Source organism: Schistocerca americana, chromosome 8, assembly GCF_021461395.2.
Source record: "Schistocerca americana isolate TAMUIC-IGC-003095 chromosome 8, iqSchAmer2.1, whole genome shotgun sequence".
NCBI lineage: Eukaryota > Metazoa > Arthropoda > Insecta > Orthoptera > Acrididae > Schistocerca > Schistocerca americana.
Genome location: NC_060126.1, coordinates 469280579 through 469291431, shown reverse-complemented (window position 1 = coordinate 469291431; position 10853 = coordinate 469280579). Strand labels below are relative to the sequence as shown.

Sequence of the window (10853 nt, the reverse complement as noted above, 5' to 3'; positions counted from 1 at the left end):
TCGCGTCACAATCTTCTTAACGTAATCAACAATAGCTAAACGTAGCGCTTCCTGGAGCATTGTTTGGTTACATAGAACCGCACGTGCGGTACCGTTGCACTCCGCTATGCCTTATCACTTTCGAGGAAAACTACTAAATGCTTTTCTTTAACCAACAGTATTCTCATTTATCTTATTTCCTACCACAGACTTTTCACATACAGTGCGGTATCACTTTAACATTATTGCTATATGAATAAAAATATCTTTTCTAAATGTTTTACTGCTTTATTTCCTAACTTATTGATCATTTTGTTGGATAAAGTCAAGTTTAGATCGTCAACTTCAAAAACTGTGTCACATCCGTAATCATCTTAATAATATAAATTGGTCAACTTTGAAGATAAACATGAAATATGCTTATCTTTAACGTATCAACGTAACCTACCTACCGCGTAACAAATATAAATATTGAGTGGACTACCGTCGATTCTCTTGGGCACAAAAATTACCTACAAAATTAGTTCTTCTGGCATGACTCGCAGAAAAACTGCCCAACTAATTAACACAAGAACTGGTAATTTTAGAGTCTTACCCTCACCTCCACCACCACCACCACCACCACCCTGAAAAAGTTTCTGCGGACGCCCATGTATACAATCATTATTTACTATGGAGAAAAACTAACTGCATAAAAACACGCTGTGAGAGAAAAATGTGGCCTTCTAACGGTATTAGCTCCACAGTCTTGCCAGAGTTCCGACTAGGAGTCAATCATAGTTCGATAAAAGCAATTTTTCTGAAAAACATGAGGCATTAAGGCTGATAAAATCTGTTGTTGTTCTGTGGATAAGTGTGATAGTTCAGGTAGTAATGTTATACAAACTGTGTGAGCCCTTATTCAGCAGTTTGGAGGGAGAATTTCGGCTTTATTTAATGAGGGATCCCTAATGTACTTCATAGTGTTTGCTACTGCAGTATGTGGTACAGAACTGGCAGAGAAGCAGAAAAATTTGCTGTTCGAAAAAAAGTAACAGGATTACAAGCGATAAACGTAAGGGATTGTAGCAGAGTATAAATACCTTATTCCTCCAATGTTTCACTGATTTTGCCATCAAAATGACGAAAACTCTGTAGTTATTACTGTATACCGCATCCGATGATACAGTACAGTCAACCAGTAATAGGTAAAGAAAGACTTTTCAGGGAACGTACGGACTGTTTTAACATTCCCGAATTGACAAGAAGTTTAGAGTTGTCAAAAAATGTGGAACGCTTCACGATTTTGCGTGTCATCCTTGCGCAGGGGCCATGCTAATCTTCTCTGTATCGTTCCAATTTTAGTATATGTACTGCCGAAGCAAGTACATTCGGACTGAGCAAGTATTTTGTATATATACCACGGAGAAACGGTTCAAATTACGTTCTACTCGCCGTGTAAATTTTGTTCCATCAAACTTCTTTTAGACTGATGATTAGCTTTGAAATATTATGCGGTTTCAAGGGACGTGCTTTTTGGTGTCTATTTTACAGGTCATTAAGCCTATACATAAACATTGTTTGAAAGTACAAGTTAAATTTCTTTTTGTACTGCCCGTACTCAGAGCCTATGTCTCGCATCTCCTGCCATCTCGTGACGGCCGCGTGAACTACTGCCGGTACACAGGCAGGGCATGCCAAATTGCGTGCACACGCAGTTTGCCGTTCCGTCATTAGGATTGCGGGAAGCGATAACACGTACATTGTTAATGCAAGCAAATTCCCAAATCCCTGCGTTGAAATAAATAGAATGCAGTCGCTTATTGGCTATTCTTCTTGCTGGTGATTTTGTGGTATTATGAGCAAAAGCTGAAATCATCGTGCTATTGCTGAAAGCAAAAGTGCTTCATATGAAACTGCAGATGTTCACTATCGATTTCCAAAAGATGAGAGAACTACCCACAAATGAGTTTCACGTTGGAAAAGAACTATTTTGTTAATGTGAATAACGCAAGGATTTGTTGAGATCATCTCCTTTCAGAATATTATGAACGGGACTTAAAAAAAAAAAGATCTCTTCGGGCTACCCTTGAAAAGGTAATTAAGGGGTGATTTTTTGTCATCACAAAAAGTTCCAAATTTACATGGAGGTGCCTCCGAAGTTGCAAGTACCAGCGAGGACCACGTGCACTTGGCAGACAATTATCCTCTTTAGAAAAACGTTTTAATGTATTATCGCCTTTGGAATTATTCGCGCATTGATTTTTCTATTGCTTTGACAAACGTTTCATTTTTTGCAACAACAACAATAATGCTTTTGGAAAATAGATTTGCTTTTATTAATAAGCAAGAAATCGCCGATTTGAAAAGAAAAGAATACGCAGTCTGCTATAGAAGCTTTATCTCCGAAGAAAATTAAATTAGATCAGTCGAACCTAGACGATCAGTCTTGACCTAGACGATACAGATAAACACGAAACAGACGGTTAAAAACTAAAATACAACTGCTGAGGAGAGAAAACCACCTTTTTGAAAAGAAGTTACAGGGTCGTTTAAGTATTCGAAGTACGATGTGGAAGTAAATAAATGTGCATCTTCTACATCAACAGAACTACTCTGCAATTTCGTAATTAAGTGCCCGGCAGAGGGTCCCATCAAGCAGTTTCTCCCAAACAGAGAGCAGGTAAAGCGAACAGTTAAATTTTTCCATGCGAGCTGTAATTTCTCTTATTTTATCACGACGATCATTTTTCCATGTGTAGGTGGGTGCCAAAAAAAATATTATCTTAATCGGAGGAGAAAGTTGGTGATTGAAATTTCATGAGATGGTGCTGCTGCAACAAAAACGCCGTTGTTTGAATGAATGCTACCCCAATTCGTGTATCATATCCGTTGCACTCTCTCCGCTATTTCGCGATAGTACAAAACGAGCTGCCCGTCTTTGGACTTTTTCGATGTCCTCCGTCGATCCTATCCGATGCTGGTACCACACAGCAGTACTCCAGAAGAGGGCCCACAAGCGTAGTGTAAGCAGACTGTTGCATTTTCTAAGCGTTCTTCCAATAAATCGCAGCTTTTGGTATACTTTCCCGACAACACTATTATGTAATCATTCCAACATAAGTTTTTCGTAATCACGGGCGTAGCCGGAGGGGGAGGGCGGGTGAGTTCAAACGCCTCCCGAAAAGTTGACGAAGTTAAAAAAAAGGGGGAAGTGATTTTGAAGTATATTGCGACATAATCTTCATTAAAAAATTACGTCTTTTTCAAACCGCCGCTTTTACCAGCGTGGCGTAGTGCGCAAGGGGATTGTGGTCCAGCGTTGGCAACAATACTGGCACCAATGTCGGACTGAGCATAAAAGGAGAACGGTATGTCTGGAGTCCTGGGAAATCGAGTAGCGCTGACCCTGCGTGGGGTATCCTTAATTGTTGCTGTTACTGATAGTGAGGAGACATTCGTTCATAGCCGGCCGGAGTGGCCGAGCGGTTCTAGGCGCTACAGTCTGGAAGCGCGCGACCGCTACACTCGCAGGTTCGAATCCTGCCTCGGCCATGGATGTGTGTGGTGTCCTTAGGTCAGTTAGGTTTAAGTAGTTCTAAGTTCTTGGGGACTGATGACCTCAGAAGTTAAGTCCCATAGTGCTCAGAGCCATTTGAACCACATTCCTTCATACCGTTACGGAAATTGTAATTACTATAGTGGTGAGTATGTTTTGAATGTTTTTTTAAGTTGCGTTATGTAGGAGAGAGAAACAGTTAGTGTGTTCAATATGATACTCCCACTGGTTGTTTTTTACGTTTATTATTCTACATTTACATTTGTATAGTTGTACCTAGTACCCCGCAACGAAGTTCAAACGCTTCAAATAGCTCTAAGCGCTATGGGACTTAACATCTAAGATCATCAGTCCCCTAGAACTTAGAGCTACGTAAACCTAGCCAACCTAAGGAGATCACACACATCCATGCCCTAGGCAGGATTCGAACCTGCGACCGTTGCAGCAGCGCGGTTCCGGACTGAAGCGCCTAGAACCGCTCGGCCACAGCGGCCGGCCGCAACGAAGTACAACATGGTACGTGAGGTAGGTTACTTTAGTATCAGTGTCACCTGCTTCCCCACAGTCCCATTAACGGACAGTACACGAAAAATAAGGCTGCTTTTTTATCTCTGTGTTTGCTCTAAATTCTTTATGATGTTCCTCACTCAATATACAGGGTGGACGACTTTAATCCACAATGAGGAATAACTCGGATAAAGATGAGATACAGCAAAACGTTTTAGATAAAATTTGTAGGTGGCAAAAAGTCACGCGTTGCTACTAATGGCGGTGATCTTGAACGTGATTTTCAAGTTGACTTGGAGGTTAAAACGATTTTTCAAGTGGGAACCCCACTATTTTATTGAAGATTTGAAAAGAGCAGTAAATTTTACCTATAAAATGATACAGTATTCAAGGTCATGGCAAGATTCAAATAATATCAAATAATAAAATATGTTTATAGCACTAGTACGGATTATCTCGGAATAGAGCAAAATACAATGTTAGATACATATTGGAAAGGGCATCCCGAGGAACGAGAGGCGAGGGAACTCACTCAGCGAGTTGCAAATTAATTATCTTCGTTTTATTCGTTTTTGCTCAATCTTGCAAATGTGAAAATAACATTATTCGTTGTGCCAATAAACACGTTAATTAAAATTCAACTTTCTACTCTCTCTTCGCTCTCTCCAAATCCAACGGCACAAATAGAGGTTTGCATGAAACAAAACTCAACCTTCAAATGAGCTTGGTAATTCCATTGAAGATCACGGTTGTTGGTAATGATATATGGCCTCTTGTGCCCCTACCAATTTGTATCTAGCATTGCATTTTGTTGTAACCCACCTATATTCCGAGTTAATCCCTGCTAGAATTGAAAACATATTTTCTTATCTGATCTTCTTTATACCCTGCCATGATCTTGAATACGTATATTTTGCCGCTCTGTTCGAATCTTAAATCAAATATTAGGGTTCCCATTTTAAGAAATCATATTAGTCTCAAAATCGCCTTGAAAATCGCGTTCAAGCTCACAGCCATTAGTAGCAATGGATGATCGTCTTTGCCACCTACAACTTTTATCTAAAACATTTTGCTGCATCTTATCTCTATCCCCAGTGATTCCCCAATGTGGATTAAAATGGTCCACCTTGTATGTGTTGGGGTTTCAGGTATCCTTCCGTCATTCGTGTTGAGGACTCCTTTGTTTATATTCAGTGCTCTTACTGTTCGTTCAGCTGCTGATTTCAAACATTAAAAATTCTTTTACTCAAAGTCCAGCAGTCCATTCCGGATGCGTTCTGACCGTGCAGTTAATGGATCTTGTGGCATGATGTTCACTCTATCGCGAAACACATCTCTTATTTCTCAATGCTAACGTCAGTTTGAGGGAAGCAGTAATGAAGCCATGTCCTCTTTTCACCCTCAGTTCCTTTGTAAACTGGTCCACTTATTGTTAGAGACCATAGGTTGGCAGTAGCTACAAGGAGCAGGAAGCCCTAATTCTATCGACAAGTTGGGATCAGAATTTGTAGCCACAGGGCCAAGGAGAAATCGAACATACCCTAACAGCAGCAGTCTGTTTCGGCGATAACCAACTGTAAAAAGATGGATTGTGCTAAGGATTTGCCACAGGACTCGATGATAGTACCTTCTTAATAAAAAAAAATTGTATTTGTTGACACGAATTTATTGGATATAAAGGTGCGTTTACACTGCGATTTGTATCGGCACATGTATGAGATACATGTATATGCGACTTTGCGACATGTATCGCGACTTGTATGAGTTGACAAGTATCAACCTCATACATGTATGAGCGTGCGTTTACACTGGTTGATGTGTATCACTGTGCGATAGCTTCCGACGACGATTTGGAAGTTTTCACATTTTTATGTGCTGATACACTTGCTCTTTTGGAAGATGATAAGAAGAAAAGGCGGAGGAAGCGTAGATGGTGGCACAGAGAGTTTCTCGCGAATTAACGCTAGAGGATGGCGCATATTTTAGAAATTATGTTAGGATGAGTATGGAGGATTTCCGCGGTTTGTTATCACTTGTGGCTCCTCTTGTGTCCAAAACCAACACCAACTTTCGGGAAGCGATTCCACCAGAGGATCAGTTGGCAGTAACACTCCGTTTTTTGGCCACTGGGGATTCCTCTTGAAACGAAGATTTCATTACAAAACATTTGCATTGTCGCGCGATCGCTAATGCCAACGTCTCACACACGATTGTCGGCATCCGTTGTCAACATTATCACGCGAGGCCGCCGGAATAATAGCAAAAAATTTATATACGTGCCAGATGCATGAAAAAATTATAGAATGTATTACATACTCTGATATATATAAAACTTTTACCTTCACTTCTTGGAATAAAACTTGCACAATAGCCCCGCAAACACGAAGAATAATGTTGCATATGGCACTTTTTGATGTTCTATGCAGATACATTAACGTCGAAACGATAGTCGGCAACTCCAAAACTCAAACAGCCGCCAAAGAGCCTGGTACTACGCATGCGCTAATCGTCAAAATAAGCGGCAGTCGACAAGGCGACAGGAAATGATAGTACTGCGCATGCGCGAGTTCTTCAAATGTCGCTCATACATGTCGCGTATATGGCCAAAAAGCGATATACAAAATGTATACGCGACATGTATGAGCTCGAGGGTCCGCATACAAGTTCCGTGAATTTTTGTATGAGGTGATGTATCGCGACATGTCAAATTGACATGTGGCTCATACATGTCGCGATACATGTATCCCAGTGTAAACGTACCTTAAGGTCCGCCAGTTATACAAAATACCGTTTTTTCGAAGTTCCCGAACATGTTTCAGGACCTCTGTGCCCTCATCAGTGGGTTTCTGTTTTATTTAATCTGTAATGTGAACATTTTTACTAAATGATTACCAAATTACGGAAATATTTAGTTGAAACAACAATTTTTGTCTCTTAGTTAGTACCTTTACATTCGGTTTGCATGGTTTTGCAGGACCACTTGCGTATTATTTCTTACAGGTAGCTTGTCATCAGCAACCAAACGACGTTGATCAGAAATTTCGTTGGGACTTAACCTATCATTTTATGCTTTAACCGTAATTTAGTTTGTCGCGATATTTCGTGCATATATTCGTTTTTACTTACGTTTTTGTGTGGCAAGCCCTTTTCTTTCTTAGCATCCTGATGAGGCGTAGTGAAGCACACGTATATATAACACATATTTTCAGAAATATGGTCGTAAAAGCACTTTATACTTCACCAAAAGTAAAAACGAATTTATGCGCGAAATATCGCGACAAACTAAATTACGGTTAAAGCATAAAATTATTGGTTAATTCCCAACAAAATTTCTCATCAACATCGTTTGGTTGCAGATGACAAGCTATCTGTAAGAAATAATACGCAAGTGATCCTGCAAAACCATACAAACCGAATGAAAAGGTATTAACTAAAGGAAACAAACCGTTGTTTGAACTAAATACTTCCGTAATTTTGTAATAATTTAGTAAAAATGTTCACATTACAGATTAAATAAAACAGAAACCCACTGATGAGGCACAGAGGTGCTGAAACATGTTTGGGAACTTGGAAAAAACAGTGTTTTGCATAACTGGCGGACCTTAGTGCCAACAGTTTTAACGGCAAACACGAAAAACACAAGGAGTTGCAAATATAAACGATGAATGACACGAATTTAGTTATCAAAATGTTCACGAAGTACAGTGGCAGACGTTATGGGCCATTTCTCAGATCCCACATGTACATTTACCTCTAAACCTGAGAATCACCGCAAGATGCGTGCCAGGAAGTACTTTACATGTACCGTATACTATCATTTTCTTCTGTTCCACTCAGTAATGGAGCGTGCAAAGAATGACTGATTACGGCGGGGTCAGGGATTTTCTCTGCCACGTGATGGCTGGGTGTTGTGTGATGTCCTTAGGTTAGTTAGGTTTAAGTAGTTCTAAGTTCTAGGGGACTGATGACCATAGATGTTAAGTCCCATAGTGCTCAGAGACAGAGAGAAAATGACTGATTATATGCCTCAGTGATCCTCACGAGGTCGATACATAGGTGGTTGAAGAATGTATGTCGTTCCTGCCATAAGAACTGGCGTTTGTAATTTTGTAAGTAGATTTTCGCGATATAAGAAACGTTCCTTCGAGCATGCGCTGAGTGTCTAGCTCATAGGCTGATCGCGACCCCCTGGCACAACGTACTCTAGCTTGCGTCGCTACCGCTATCGAGGCGTTCGGAAACTCATCTCAGAACAGTAATATACTTAACCATTTTTAAAATAAATACCCATTATGCTTCGAATTTTTAGCAGTGTTCAGAAGTCAGTACACTGGACGCCCTGCAAAAGGCTTAAGCCGGGTTCACACACGCAACGAAAGTATCGCCACGAGTCAAGTCATTCTGCGAGTGGCGCTGTGAGCTACCGTTCACACAGGACGCCACAAATTCTTCGTAATTGCGCAGTTTGCAAAATGGCGTCACCTGTCTCAGCTGAAATGATTCGGTGGTTGTGGTGGTTAGCGCTTAACGTCCCGTCGACAACGAGGTCATTAGAGACGGAGCTCATGCTCGGGTTAGGGAAGGATTGGGAAGGAAATCGGCCGTGCCCTTTCAAAGGAACCATCCCGGCATTTGCCTGAAGCGATTTAGGGAAATCACGGAAAACCTGAATCAGGATGGCTGGAGACGGGATTGAACCGTCGTCCTCCCGAATGCGAGTCCAGTGTGCTAACCACTGCGCCACCTCTCTCGGTAAATGATTCGGGCCTGCGTTAATGTTGTAGCGCAAATTGTGCCATTAGAACTGAGCGAAGAGTTAACAACAAAGAAACGGAAACGCAAATGGATCCGTAAGTGGATATCGCGCAGAAAGTGTATGGGAGCAACAAATATGCTCATAAAAGAATTAACATTCGAAGATGAAAATTCATTCGTAAACCATTTTCGGACGTCGAAGACGAATTACGAGTACTTGTTGAGCTGTGTATCAAGCTCTATTCAAAGATCGGATACACACTGAGAGATGCAATCCCTGCTCGTGTGAAACCAAGTAACTCTCCGATGTTTGGCAAGTGGTGATTCCCTGTCATCTCTCCAGTACACCTACCGTGTCCCGAAAAATACTATTTCAGTATTCTTGTGCGAAGTGCTGGATGCTATTTACGATGCCCTTTAGTCTCATTTGAAGGTAAGTGATAAAACATAGCCCGTTTTGCTGTTCTCAACAGTGAAAGTAAATTGATTTTTCACCGAATTGAAATTTTCTGCATACACTACGACCTGATTTCCTATACAGATTAAACGGCTGTACATATTACTAAATAAGATGTTTTGGAAACATAATAAATGTAAAATATTACTTACCAAAGTGTTTCTCGTCTCTCTTGTCTCGACTACATGTTTTAAGAACCGGTCTGCAGCTTCAAACCAAGCAAGGCTGGGTTTATAAATACCGTCTGTGGACGCACCACTCTTAAGTGATTTCAGTACTTTTTTATGTTCATTCATGTAAGCATTTCGAATGCTTCGAATTTTTAATTTTGTTGTAGCTACATCAATTCCAGGTACATATTCACGCATACTGTTCACTATTTCAATTAATGCAGTATCTCTCAAGTTTCTGTCTTTGTATGATTCGCTTTTGTGGTTCCAAAGGCATTCTCGTTCTTGATACACCTCCAAGAATCTCTTAATTGTCGCTGTTGACCACTTTTTCGATATATTAATAGCAAACGCACAAACAAAAGCACTATCTGCGAACGAATACGCACTAGAAAGGTTTGAATCCAGCCGCGAGGTAGCAATCGAATGACGTTATTCGATTGTGGAGAAGGCAAAATGGCGCAATAAAGTAGAACCAAGTTCAACTTTTTGTGGCGTGACAAAAGTTGCGCTTCTTAAATGGCGCCACCGAAAACTAGGAGTTCACACATGCAACTACAAAACAACTGCAGTTCGCCATTAGCAGTGGCGATACTTTTGTTGCCTGTGTGAACCCGGCTTTATGAGGGACATGTGAACCTCTTTTTTTTGTCAGAGCGGGACGCTTGCAGAATTTAGGAAAAAAAACTTATTTCACTATTTATAATTTATTCAAAAGCAAATATATGACAACAATGTGTTAATTATGTACAATTTGAATTAATCAACATTAGATTGCAGTTGCAGCCGTATTTGTTTTATATTATTCGGCGGAGGAAATCAGTTCCAAAATGTCGGGTGTAGTTTTCAAGTAGGAATGGAGTTCATCACATTATTTGTTGATGTTAGTCTTGGCAATCAAAATAGCTTTCAAAACGGCGACACTTAACTGTGTTCTGTCACTTGTTCATGTCTTATGTATTAGAGAAAAAAAAACTCTTTCGACGGTGCGTTACTTCCAGGCAAACATAAAACTTATTTAATAATTTCACGAAATTTCGGACAGTTCAGATTGTTGTCACGGAAATGTGTGGTCAACTCCACCCAAAGGTCTTCAGTAGCAGCATTTTAGCGTTCCAGATTGATATTTTTTCATCTGTGACATAGTTTGAAAAACGCGAAGACTCATCGAATACGTCCATATCACGGTCGCTGCTAAAAAATCCTTGTGCAATGAGCAAATCCGTCACATTCCTCATTTCTTCACATTTAGGTACTCTTGTCAAAGTTGCCAGCAGTTAACTGACGCCACTGCCCAAGTGTTCTTTGCTAGTCTTATAAAATTAAGCTGGCCGGTTTCTACACCTTGAACAACAGCGTCAGTTTCTTATACTTTTGTTATTAGATTACGGACGATGTGAAGAAGAAAAAGCGAACTCTCTTTACTAGCCAGGTAATCTAGGAGACA

At 40.4% G+C, this 10853-nt stretch overlaps 1 non-coding gene across 1 annotated transcript; it reads right to left on the bottom strand.

Annotated features, from left to right (window-relative positions):
* Nucleotides 1–1240: 1240 nt before the first annotated feature.
* Nucleotides 1241–1347, bottom strand: LOC124546260. The gene has a single exon (XR_006967671.1). It is a non-coding gene; the product is annotated as a U6 spliceosomal RNA (small nuclear RNA).
* Between the last annotated feature and the right edge of the window lie 9506 nt (nucleotides 1348–10853).